The following is a 10,825-nucleotide window of genomic DNA, read 5'->3' as shown; positions in this document are numbered from 1 at the left end:
TCTGTTTTATGTAGAAGCAGGTAGGTGAGTACTGATTTTGTCAAGGTAGATTTCCTGGTGGAGTAGGGTGGGGAGGGAACCACATAAAACAAAACCAGAATAGCAGAAATAATAAAGGGATTATTTGTTGCATAAAGATTTAAAAGAATTCCTCTGTGAAAGCACATAGTTCAAATCTTTTCAAGGCTTTTTTAAAAAATATTCTCATCATTTTCAGGAGTATTTGTCTCTTCAGTTTAAACTTTCTAGGAAAATACAAATAAAACTAAAGTTTTTAATCTAAGTTTTATATAAAGTCCCCAATTTTTGTATAGATTCTTGAAATCTTCTCTAATTGTAGGTGTTTTACATTTCTTTCCTAATTAGGTACTTGGACATTCTTTTCCTTGATGAGTTAATGACTTAGTGATACTAAGATCCAATTGTTTCATTGTAAAAATGATTATGTACAATACTATTTTTCCTCTAATTTATCCTAAGCTTAATTTGTTCTTAATCACTTTCTTTGACCTGCATGGTTAATTCTTTGATTGATATTTAATTTCCTCTCCTGAGAATCATCTTGACAACTCCGCCCCCATAAAACCTAGTTCCACCCATATTCCACTAGCTTTTTTCTAACTTTTTCTTTAGAAAATTGATCCTTTCAGCTGGCATAGTTAATGCTCTCCTCACTATTTTTTTTCCTGTGGTTAGTCAGAAAGAACATTTCTTAATTCTTTCAGAAAATCATTCAGCCAGGCACCAATCTTAACAGAAACACAGATGGATCAAATAGGCCACCTTGGATTCAAACCCTGCACGATCCAGAAAATAGCTCCAAGAAATATACAAATAATTCTGTCAAAGTAGAAGCCAATTTGGGACTTGGGAAGGAAAGCTAAGGCCCTTGCTAAAATATCTTACATCACTTTGGGTCCTGGGTTTTATCCTATGAGTTTATTGAATTAAATGTCCATTAATCTGTCTTTAATACTGAAATTGCCAAAATGCCTAAATTTGTTAATGGAAAAAATTACACCAACACATCGAACAAAAACCAAGGATCTGTTCAAGGGAAAATTGTTTTTGTAAGAATTAAATATGAAGCATTCGACCATTTCTAAGAGTCATTACAAAATCAAGGGGAAAAAAACCTTAAACAGTTTTAGCTTCTATGAAAGAGTATTTATAATAGCTATGGTTTTCCCAATAAAATTCTGCAGGAGACAGGTCTCTAATGTAAACGTATGGCTCCCTACAAGTTCCAAGGGAAAAAACAAAATGCTTCAAGGTTTTGTACTATTGTCTGTACCCTGATATAATTATCAAAACCAGAAGAGTTTTCAGTCAATTGAGTTGGGATTGCTAAACCACAGGGTTTTGTAATATATTCAGATGATTTCCAAAGCAGCATTTCCAGGATATTGCGTCATTAATACAAGGGGTAAAGTGTCCCCAGAAGGCCTCTGACAAGACAGATCATAACTTCTTTCAGAGAGCCATTCTAGTCTAATCTGCTGGTGATCCTGAGATTGTGTGCCTGCACCTAAGGATGGGCAGCCCGAGAGAAGCGCCATGACTGAACTGGATTTCTTTTGTCATGACACCAGGAGAAGTTCATCCATTCTTGCTTTCTGTTTTAAATAAAGGAGAGGAAATTATTCGGCTCTGGACAAACTTCTACCCACTCCTAAACTCCTCTGTGATTACAACTGAACAAAAAATTTCATCCTCCCTTTCACAGAACGAGACTGCTGTCTCCTGTTCCTGGGTATTCAACAGCTGCTGTCTGCTGTGCCAGGGGAGAGGGCTGCCATTCAGAGATTAATTGAAGTAATTTCCCTAGAAACAGGAGAACTGGTGTGGCTAAGTCGGACTGCAAGGGCCAGATGAACTTGGTAAAATCATACCCAGCCTTCATTTACTTACAATAGAATCTTAGAAATCTTCCAACTCAGGGTGCATCTTGGTAATGTTTTCAAGGTGCATTTTCCATAGTATATGTGATTTGAGGTTACTATTCCCATTTTAGAAATCATACTAATCCCATAAGAAATCATAACTCCAAAAATAAATGACTCAAAGTCACTGTTAGTTTCAAGACCAGGAGTAGGCCGGCAAGTATCAAAGCACATGCCTTTTCAATAGCATCTAAATGACAGAGCTCACAGATGAGGAGCAACTAGAAAAGGAATCAACTAGTACAATCTTTTCTGAGTTAGCTCAGAGATCACAGGTCTTACGTTCATTTCCTTTCCTCTCCATCCTTCAAATTCAAAAATCTTTCTCCCAGCTCCAGGTTCTTCTGTACAAAAGGACATCATTACAAAACATTTTCTTTTTCTAGTTTCTTATTTAAATATGAGTCTATTTGAGGAATAACAAACGATAACATTTACTGAATGCTTAGCATGTTAGGCATTGTTTAATCACTTTGTATTTATCATCTACTAGGTTGGCCCAAAAGTTCATTCAGGTTTTTTCCATAAGATGGTATAGAAAAAAGCTGCCTCAAGAAGCTCACAAAGATGGCAGGTGCTCATGTTGAGATTTGAACTTAGATGAGATTTGGACTCAGATTCAATGGTGGTTCCATATTTTTTTTCAGCTCTGGGGTTTATGGGGGGGGGTACATTTAGGAATAAAAAAAGGACAGGAAGGGAGGGAGAGATTAGAGACAGTTAAAGAAGAAGGACAAAGCCAAGTGCAGACCAGAGGAGCAGCGCTACCTAATCTAACAATTTATAAGAGACTTGGACAGTTTGGAAGATTATATTTATAAAGCTAATTTTGTTGTTTTTACTTCAACACAATTTTATTTTTTATTTCTCTGTGTTACTCTGGTATTCAAATATTGGAACCAGGACTCAGAGTCTATCAAAAATACAATCAACTAGCCATGACTGAGTGACTTCACTTTCACACATTGGAGAAGGAAATGGCAACCCACTCCAGTGTTCTTGACTGGAGAATCCCAGGGATGGGGGAGCCTGGTGGGCTTCCGTCTATGGGGTCACAAAGAGTTGGACACGACTGAAGTGACTTAGCAGCAGCAGCCATTATCTAAAAGATAGTAGGGGCTTGTCAAAACCTTTTAGAAAGAACAAGTGTTGCCTCAAATATGGAGTTAGTTTGTATAAGTGATAAGAAGAATTAATTACCACCATTTTACCAAAAAAAAAACAAAAACAAAAAAACAAGAAACCAGAAGCAACAGAAAAACTATGTTTTGAAAACTTGGCAGCTGAAACCATAAAGACACATTCTTCCTTGCTTCGGAGAAGGCAACCTCCTTATTCAATGTAGTTGTTTGTACTTAGATGCATGAAATACCCATCAGTCTCACTTGACCTGTTTCAGAAGTAAAGGGCAAGGCCAGAGGGAGGCTGACAGCACAATGAACTTGTCCAACAGCAGCCAGGACTGAGTCCAGGCGATTATGAAAATCAGCATGAATACTAAAAGTTAAGGTGCAAGAGGTCCTAGACCAAAGTGGTTAATATGATGGGACAATCAAGCAGCTACTTGGTCACATAAGTGTAACCTAGATGCCAGCTCCATTTCTGACCAGAAGGTTTCTGCAATCCCTGACTTCCCTGCCCTTCTCAATTCTAGCTTCAAGATTCTACTCTATAGATATTTACATCAATACTCCTCTCTTTAAACTTGTGGCTTCTTTCACCCCTCCCCCTCTACTCTGCATCAGATGTAGACAACTTAGTTCTCACACACATCAACATACTGCTGCTGCTGCTAAGTCACTTCAGTAGTGTCTGACTCTGTGCGACCCCATAGACGGCAGCCCACCAGGCTCCCCCGTCCCTGGGATTCTCCAGGCAAGAACACTGGAGTGGGTTGCCATTTCCTTCTCCGATGCATGAAAGTGAAAAGTGAAAGTGAAGTCGCTCAGTCCTGTCTGACTCTTAGCGACCCCATGGACTGCAGCCTACCAGGCTCCTCCGTCCATGGGATTTTCCAGGCAAGAGTACTGGAGTGGCGTGCCATTGCCTTCTCCACATCAACACACACAGATGCCAAAAGCATTTCTATGTAGTACACATTGCTAAAGGCTTGGGCAAACAGGTGGATTTATTTTCTAGCAACTAAAATAAAATCTACATGTTCTCCAGCCACCCTCACCATGTTGTCATCTACTTTCCCCTTTATTCCCAGTCCCTTCACCAAAATTCTCCCCCTGCACCCCCATCCTTCCAAATCCCTGCTTAATTTGCATGAACAGATCAGCAATCATACTACCTGCAATTTACATGCCAAGGGACTCAAAGTTATTTTGGAATTTGTATTTTCTAAACAAAGACCCCCACCTAGTGTTGGGACCACCCTTATTACCTTCACCATCAGTTTTACTTACCCAGGGTCAGGAAGATCCCCTGGAGTAGGAAATGGCAACCCACTCCAGTGTTCTTACCTGGACAGTTCCATGGGCAGAGGAGCCTGGTGGGCTACAGTCCATAGGGTTGCAAAGAGTCGGACACAACTGAGCACGCACGCACACAAGGTCAAGTTGTCTCCTGATTTTTCCTCTCATTTGCTGAATCTTCTTCTTTCTGACCCCTAAATGTCAGCAGGACACCAGGGCTCCATATTTTGACTTCATTTTCTATTTATACTCTATTCCAATGTTTCTTATGAAGTCTTAGGACTTTAAATGACAAATATAACATTTGGGAGTCAATAGTTCATCTCCAGATTTCATCTCTTCATGACCACTGATTTCTATACCCAGTGACGTCCCCTGCATCTCTCCTGGATGTCAACTGTATTCTTTTTTAACTGGAATGCAATTGCTTTATAATATTGTATTAGTTTCTGCTGTTAAAATCAACCATATGTATACATATATCCCCTCCCTTTTGAGCCTCCCTCCCAATCCCGGAACCCACCCCTCTAAGTCATCAGAGCACCGAGCTGAGCTCCCTGTGCTATATAGCGGCTTTCTGCTAGCTAGCTATTATACACATGGCAGTGTATATATATCAACGCTACTCTCTCAATTTGTCCCACTCTCTCCTTCCCCTGCTGTGTCCACAAGTCCATTCTCAATGTCTGCATCTCTATTCCTGTCCTGCAAATTGGTTTATCAGTCCCAAAAACAGTGGTTAGATGCTACAAAATAGCTGAAAATGCCTTAACCACATGTGTGTTGTCAGGCCAAGGGCTTCATGCGTCTCTGTCAAGGGAGTACTCACCTTTTCTCCTTTCATATAACACCAACATAGTATTCTGGATTATATTTCCCCAACCTAATTTTGGTCTTCCCTGGTGGCTCAGTGTTTACCACCTGCCAGTGCAGGAGCCTTAAGAGACATGGGTTCCATCCTTGAGTGGGGAAGATCCCCTGGAGGAGGAAGTGGTAACCCATTCCAGTATTCTTGCCTCGGAAATATCATGAAGAGAGAGCGTGGCAGGCTACAGTCCATGGGGTCGCAAGAGTTGGACACGGCTTGGTGACTAAACAACCACCACCTTAATTCTACCCCAAGGTTATCCATTCCAGTAAATAGAACCATCATGCATTCAGTGGATCAGACAAAAGCCTAAAAGTCCTATTTAACTGCTCTTTTCTTCCCAAATTTGATCCCACCTGCCAGAAAAATCTAGTGGATTCTGCCATCAAAACTGTCAATCTGATCACTTATCCCTACCTCCACCACCAAATTAATCATCATTATCACTGACCTGCATATTTTAATAGCCTCCTAACTGCTCTTTTCTCCATACAGTTTTTCCCCCCCTCCATACAGTTTAATCTCTACACAGAAGCAGAGCGATTCTTTCAAAATATAAATGAACATGGGCCACTTTTCCTCAAAACCCTACAATAGCATCCCTCTGTGCGTGTGTGTGCTCAGTCACTTCAGTCGTGTCCGACTCTTTGAGATCCCATGGACTGTAGCCCACGAGGCTCCTCCGTCTATGGAATTCTCCAGGCAAGAATACTGGAGTGGGTTGCTATTCCCTTTTCCAGGGGACCTTCCTGACCCAAGGATGGAACCTAGGTCTCCTGTGTCTCCTGCATTGGCAGGTAGATTCTTTACCACTGAGCCAGCAGGGAAGCCTGGCATCCCTCTACACGGACTGAAATCCCAAGTCCTTGCTGTCTCTCATGCCCTACTTTCTGTGTGTTCCTCTGACTTTGAAGATCATTCTCCAGAGCTTATCTTATTTCTGCATGTCTTTGCAGGTAAGGCACAAACTGCACTTTGTTCCAGACTATATTTAAGGTGCTTGTATAGTAAAGAGCCTGAAAAGTTAGAGTGCCTCCCTGTGGAGCAAAGGGTAGGCATACTTACTTCCCATTATAAAAGATTTGGGTTCCATGAACTCAGGCTTCTTCACCTATAACACAACCCATTGAATGAGCATCACCTTTTTCACATTACTATATATAAATAGCACCCAAAAATGTTGCTGTCCTGGCTAATGGTAACTGTCCTTTGTTTCTGCTTCAGGAGTGTTATATCTTCAACTATCATCCACCCAACTGTGGCAGACTAACTTAATATCTTGCAACGTAAAGAAAACGTGACTCATTAATTTTAAATCCATAACCTAACCACCCAGTCCATAACCTAGCCACTCTACTCAAAGGCTTAAATTAAAGTAAGTAAGATAACTTAATGTAGCTTTTTACAACTGTGTATTCTATAGTATTTTTTCATTTGGTGAAATTTTAACTGTTAATGTTTTTGGCATTGTGCTTTGTACCATTTATTAAATAAAAATTAAAAAAATAAAAATAAAAAAAATAAAGTAAGTAATAAAAGTGGATATACTACTATCAACTCTTCAGGGGTAAAAACAGAATACAATAAATACTTGTATGCCAATAAGTTAGAACCTATATAAAACAGACAAATTCCTAGAAACACACCAATTGCTAAAGCCAATTCAAGAAGAGAGGAAATCTGAATATACCCAAGCAAGTAGAGGGACTGAATCAAGTCACAAACTTCCAACAAGAACAACAAAAATGTCAGACTCTTAAAGGAAATTCAGTGTAAATCTTCAAAGCTGAAGTAGGCAACAGATTCTTAAACATGACACCTAAAGCAAAAGAAACGAGTGGATTAAAAACAAAAAAAAGACATCAAAATTAAAATTTTTATACAAAGAACATTATCAAAAAAGTATTATTTACAAATGTTATTTAACTGAAGTCTAGAATTCATGGGCAAAGGATTTGAATAAAATACATAATAGCCAATAAGGTGTGAAAAATACTCAGAACCATTAGGCAACAGGAGGATTAAAAAAAAAAAAGCAACACTGAGATACCACTCCATATACCCACCAGATGACTATAATTTTTAAAAGTTGCAGAGTAAAACTTGTTGAAAGGATACACTGAAATTGTAATCTTAATGTAGGCAAAAATGTGTACTAGAACAGACACTTGAAAACAATTTCACATTTCTTCAAAAAATTAAACATAAAGTTATAATCCCAGAAGTGCTATTCCCATGTATATACCTATATACCCAAAAGATTTAAAAACACAATGAGGTATCACCTGATACCCATCAGAACAGCCATCACCAAAAAGTCTACAAACAATAAATACTGGAGAGGGAATCCTCCTACACTGTTGGTGGGAATATAAGTCGGTGCAGCCACTATGCAAAACACTATGGAGGTTTCTTAAAACACAGAAAATAGAGCTACCCTATGATCCTGCAATCCTACTCTTGGGGATATACCTGGACCAAAATCATAATTCAAAAAGATATATGCACTTCTAAGTTCATATCAGCACTATTTACCCTAGCCAAGACCTGAAAAAGACCTAAATGTCTATCAACAGAGGAATGGGTACAGAAGATGTGATACATAATACACAATGGAATACTATTCAGCCATAAAAAGAACAAAATAATGACATCTGCAGCAACATGGATGGACCTAGAGATTATCATATTAAGTCAGCTAGAGAAAGACAAATACCATATGATATCACTTACATGTGGAATCCAAAAAGATACTGATGAACTTAGTTACGAAACAGAAGTGGACTCACAAACATTAAGAAAACAAACTTATGGTTACCAAAGGGGAAACACTGGGCTAGGGTGGGATAAGTTAAAAGGTTGGTATTAACACACAAACACTGCTATATATAAAATAGATAACCAGCAAGAACCTACCTTATAGCACCTTCTGTAACCTACCTTATAGACCTCTACTCAATATTTTGTAATAATCTATATGGGAAAAGAATCTAAGAAAGAATGGATATATGTATAACTGACTGATTTTGCTGTTCACCTGAAACTAACCACATTATAAATCAACTATATCACAATAAAAAATAAAAATTCAATTAAAAAATAGATGTTCATACAAGAAATTATATATGAATGTTCATAGTAGCATTATTGATAATAGTCAAACATTGGAAATAGTCTATTTAGTAAAATAGACAATAGTAAAATAAACAATATGTTCTACATTTAGTGGAATGCTATACAGCCATAAAGAGGAATTAAGTAATGACACATGTTACAACATGGAGCACCCTAAAAGAACATTATGCTAAGTGACAGCAGACACAAAATCCATCTGTAGTTTATTTCATTAATATGGAGTGTCCAGTAGAAGAGGCAAATCCAAAGAGATTAGTGGTTGACAGGAGATGAGATCTGTGATTTCTTTTGAGGGTGATGAGATATTCTAGAGTTAAAAAGTGGTGTTTGTGCAATATTATAAATATAATAAAAAGCCAGCTTAATATTATAATTTATTATATGTATTAAATAATTATTTAAATAAAACAAGATAAAACTAATAAAATTGTCACTTTTTAAAAGGATAAGAATTGGAACTCGTAAAACCTTTTTCTTGAGTTCCAATTCTTGCATCTTCTCATACCTAGAAAAACACTGTTGTCATTAATGGTGAAATCTGCTTTGGCTATTAAAAAAAAAAATTTTTTTTTTTTAACAATTAAAAGTCAAAATAGAGTAGCTATGGTTCAGACATCCTAGGAAATAACTATTTCCCAGATATCCTGAAAAATGATATTACTGGTGTGATTTCAGATTAGACACTGTGACCTAATGTAGAAATTAATGCTCCTGTAATGCATTTTTGCTTCTGTACTTTGCTTGCTGCTCGTAAAACCAAAGTTACTCCATTTTAAGATAAGTTTGTTTTTAAGTAAAGATTCCTAAAATTGTTTTTGAAAAAAAAATAAAATAAAATAGACGGAAAACCTTGAAAAAAAAAAATAAACACTACAGAAGCACAAAAAAATAAAATAAAAGGATAAGACTTTCAATTTATTATAAATTAAATATAAATAATTATAAATATATTTTACCCACAGAACCTAGTACAGTGCCCAGCATCTAGTATGTACACAAATATAAATTGATAAATAAATCAAAGATATCAAATCCAAAGAAACAGATTAATTTAGATCAAACTGTACACATACTGAAGTTCTACATGGCAAAAAATCAATCCCAGGAGACTAGATTAGACGGGAAGAATCCAGTGGTGTGCTAGTAAATGTCTGACAGTCAGTCTTCTCTAAGGGGAAAGCCCGGTTTGTAAATACTCTCAACTTGGCTGGTCTCAAGCTACCTACCATCACTGAACATGGTGATATGAGATCTGCACAACATCAGCTTTTGTGGGCTAGGACAAGCCAGCTCCAACACACCACAGGGAAAACGCCAAGTCAGGGAGTAGAGAGAGAAACACTGGTGAGCAGTGTCTAGAGAGCTTATTTCCTGAGACTGAGACACGTCACTGTCTGCACAGTTATGAATTATGATGAAAAAAATATTAGACTCCTACAAGCAAGTACTATTCTTGATTAAGATGCGAGCACTTCCTCACAAAGAGGGGGTGGGAGAAAAAAGAACAGCCACTACCTTTGGTCACTGCATCTGCTGGCCGACACCTACAATCACATCACAGACAGTCAACACAGATTAGAGCTCTGCTTTCAGAAACACAGACTCACTTGCAGGAGCACTGTAGAAGCAACTCAGGTCTCAGGGCACAAGCGAAATTTCTCTGTTGTGTTTCAAATTAATTTTATACTGTCTGTACTGAGCCAGAGGATTCAGCCTGCCTTTTCCACACCTGCCTGCTTATGGCTGCAAGTGGTTAGGCTTCCAGATGACCATCTGAACTGACTTGGAGAAAGCAGTCTAAATGCCCATGTAACATCTTCTGAATGTGTTAAATGTATCAGAATGTGTTAGTTTTAGAGCCTTCCCTGGTGGCTCAGTCTCGCCAGAATCTATCAAACCTGAGCAGGGAACTCCTTGGCTCAGTGTGGAAGGGTAACCAATGTATCCCACACTTAACGTATGAATCAATGGTCTGGGCAAAGGTCTGGGCAGTGGAAGCACAGTTCTAAACACAGTATATGACATGCAACTTATAAAGTGGTTAAGATATCAATAATAAACGCCCTCATAGCCTCCAACACACACACACAGAACCTTGCTCAAGCATATTTATCATGAATTCAGCCCACTGGTGAGCATCAAGATAAAAGTTCCTAATACAGCGCCCCCCCGCCAAAAAAAAAAAACCACTATACAGGAAACAAGTGTCTTCTCCTCATATGCATCTCACCACCTCCTCCACCTCCACACACGAGGAAAGGTGGAAACCAAAACAAAGCTTTTCATTAATAATTCACATTCTTAGAAGACCTCAAGCACTGCAGCAAAACTCTCTCCTCTGGTCATTAATGGACTAAACAAACTTGACAACGGGATAAGAAGGGAAGGACAATGACAAGCCAGAAGACAGGTTAATTAATGGCATACCTTTCTAAGGATGTATTGCTTTTCTGCACCAA

The 10,825-nt window shown here is 38.2% G+C and overlaps 1 non-coding gene across 1 annotated transcript; it reads right to left on the bottom strand.

The window, feature by feature from the left end:
• Positions 1 to 5,090: 5,090 nt before the first annotated feature.
• Positions 5,091 to 5,214, bottom strand: LOC129559675 (U6atac minor spliceosomal RNA). The gene has a single exon (XR_008686616.1). It is a non-coding gene; the product is annotated as a U6atac minor spliceosomal RNA (small nuclear RNA).
• Between the last annotated feature and the right edge of the window lie 5,611 nt (positions 5,215 to 10,825).

This window comes from Moschus berezovskii, chromosome 8 (assembly GCF_049115385.1).
Source record: "Moschus berezovskii isolate FMDL1 chromosome 8, NW_MosBer_1.0, whole genome shotgun sequence".
In the NCBI taxonomy this organism is placed as follows: domain Eukaryota; kingdom Metazoa; phylum Chordata; class Mammalia; order Artiodactyla; family Moschidae; genus Moschus; species Moschus berezovskii.
Note: the sequence above shows the minus strand (reverse complement) of the source record. Positions and strands in the feature narration are given on the sequence as shown.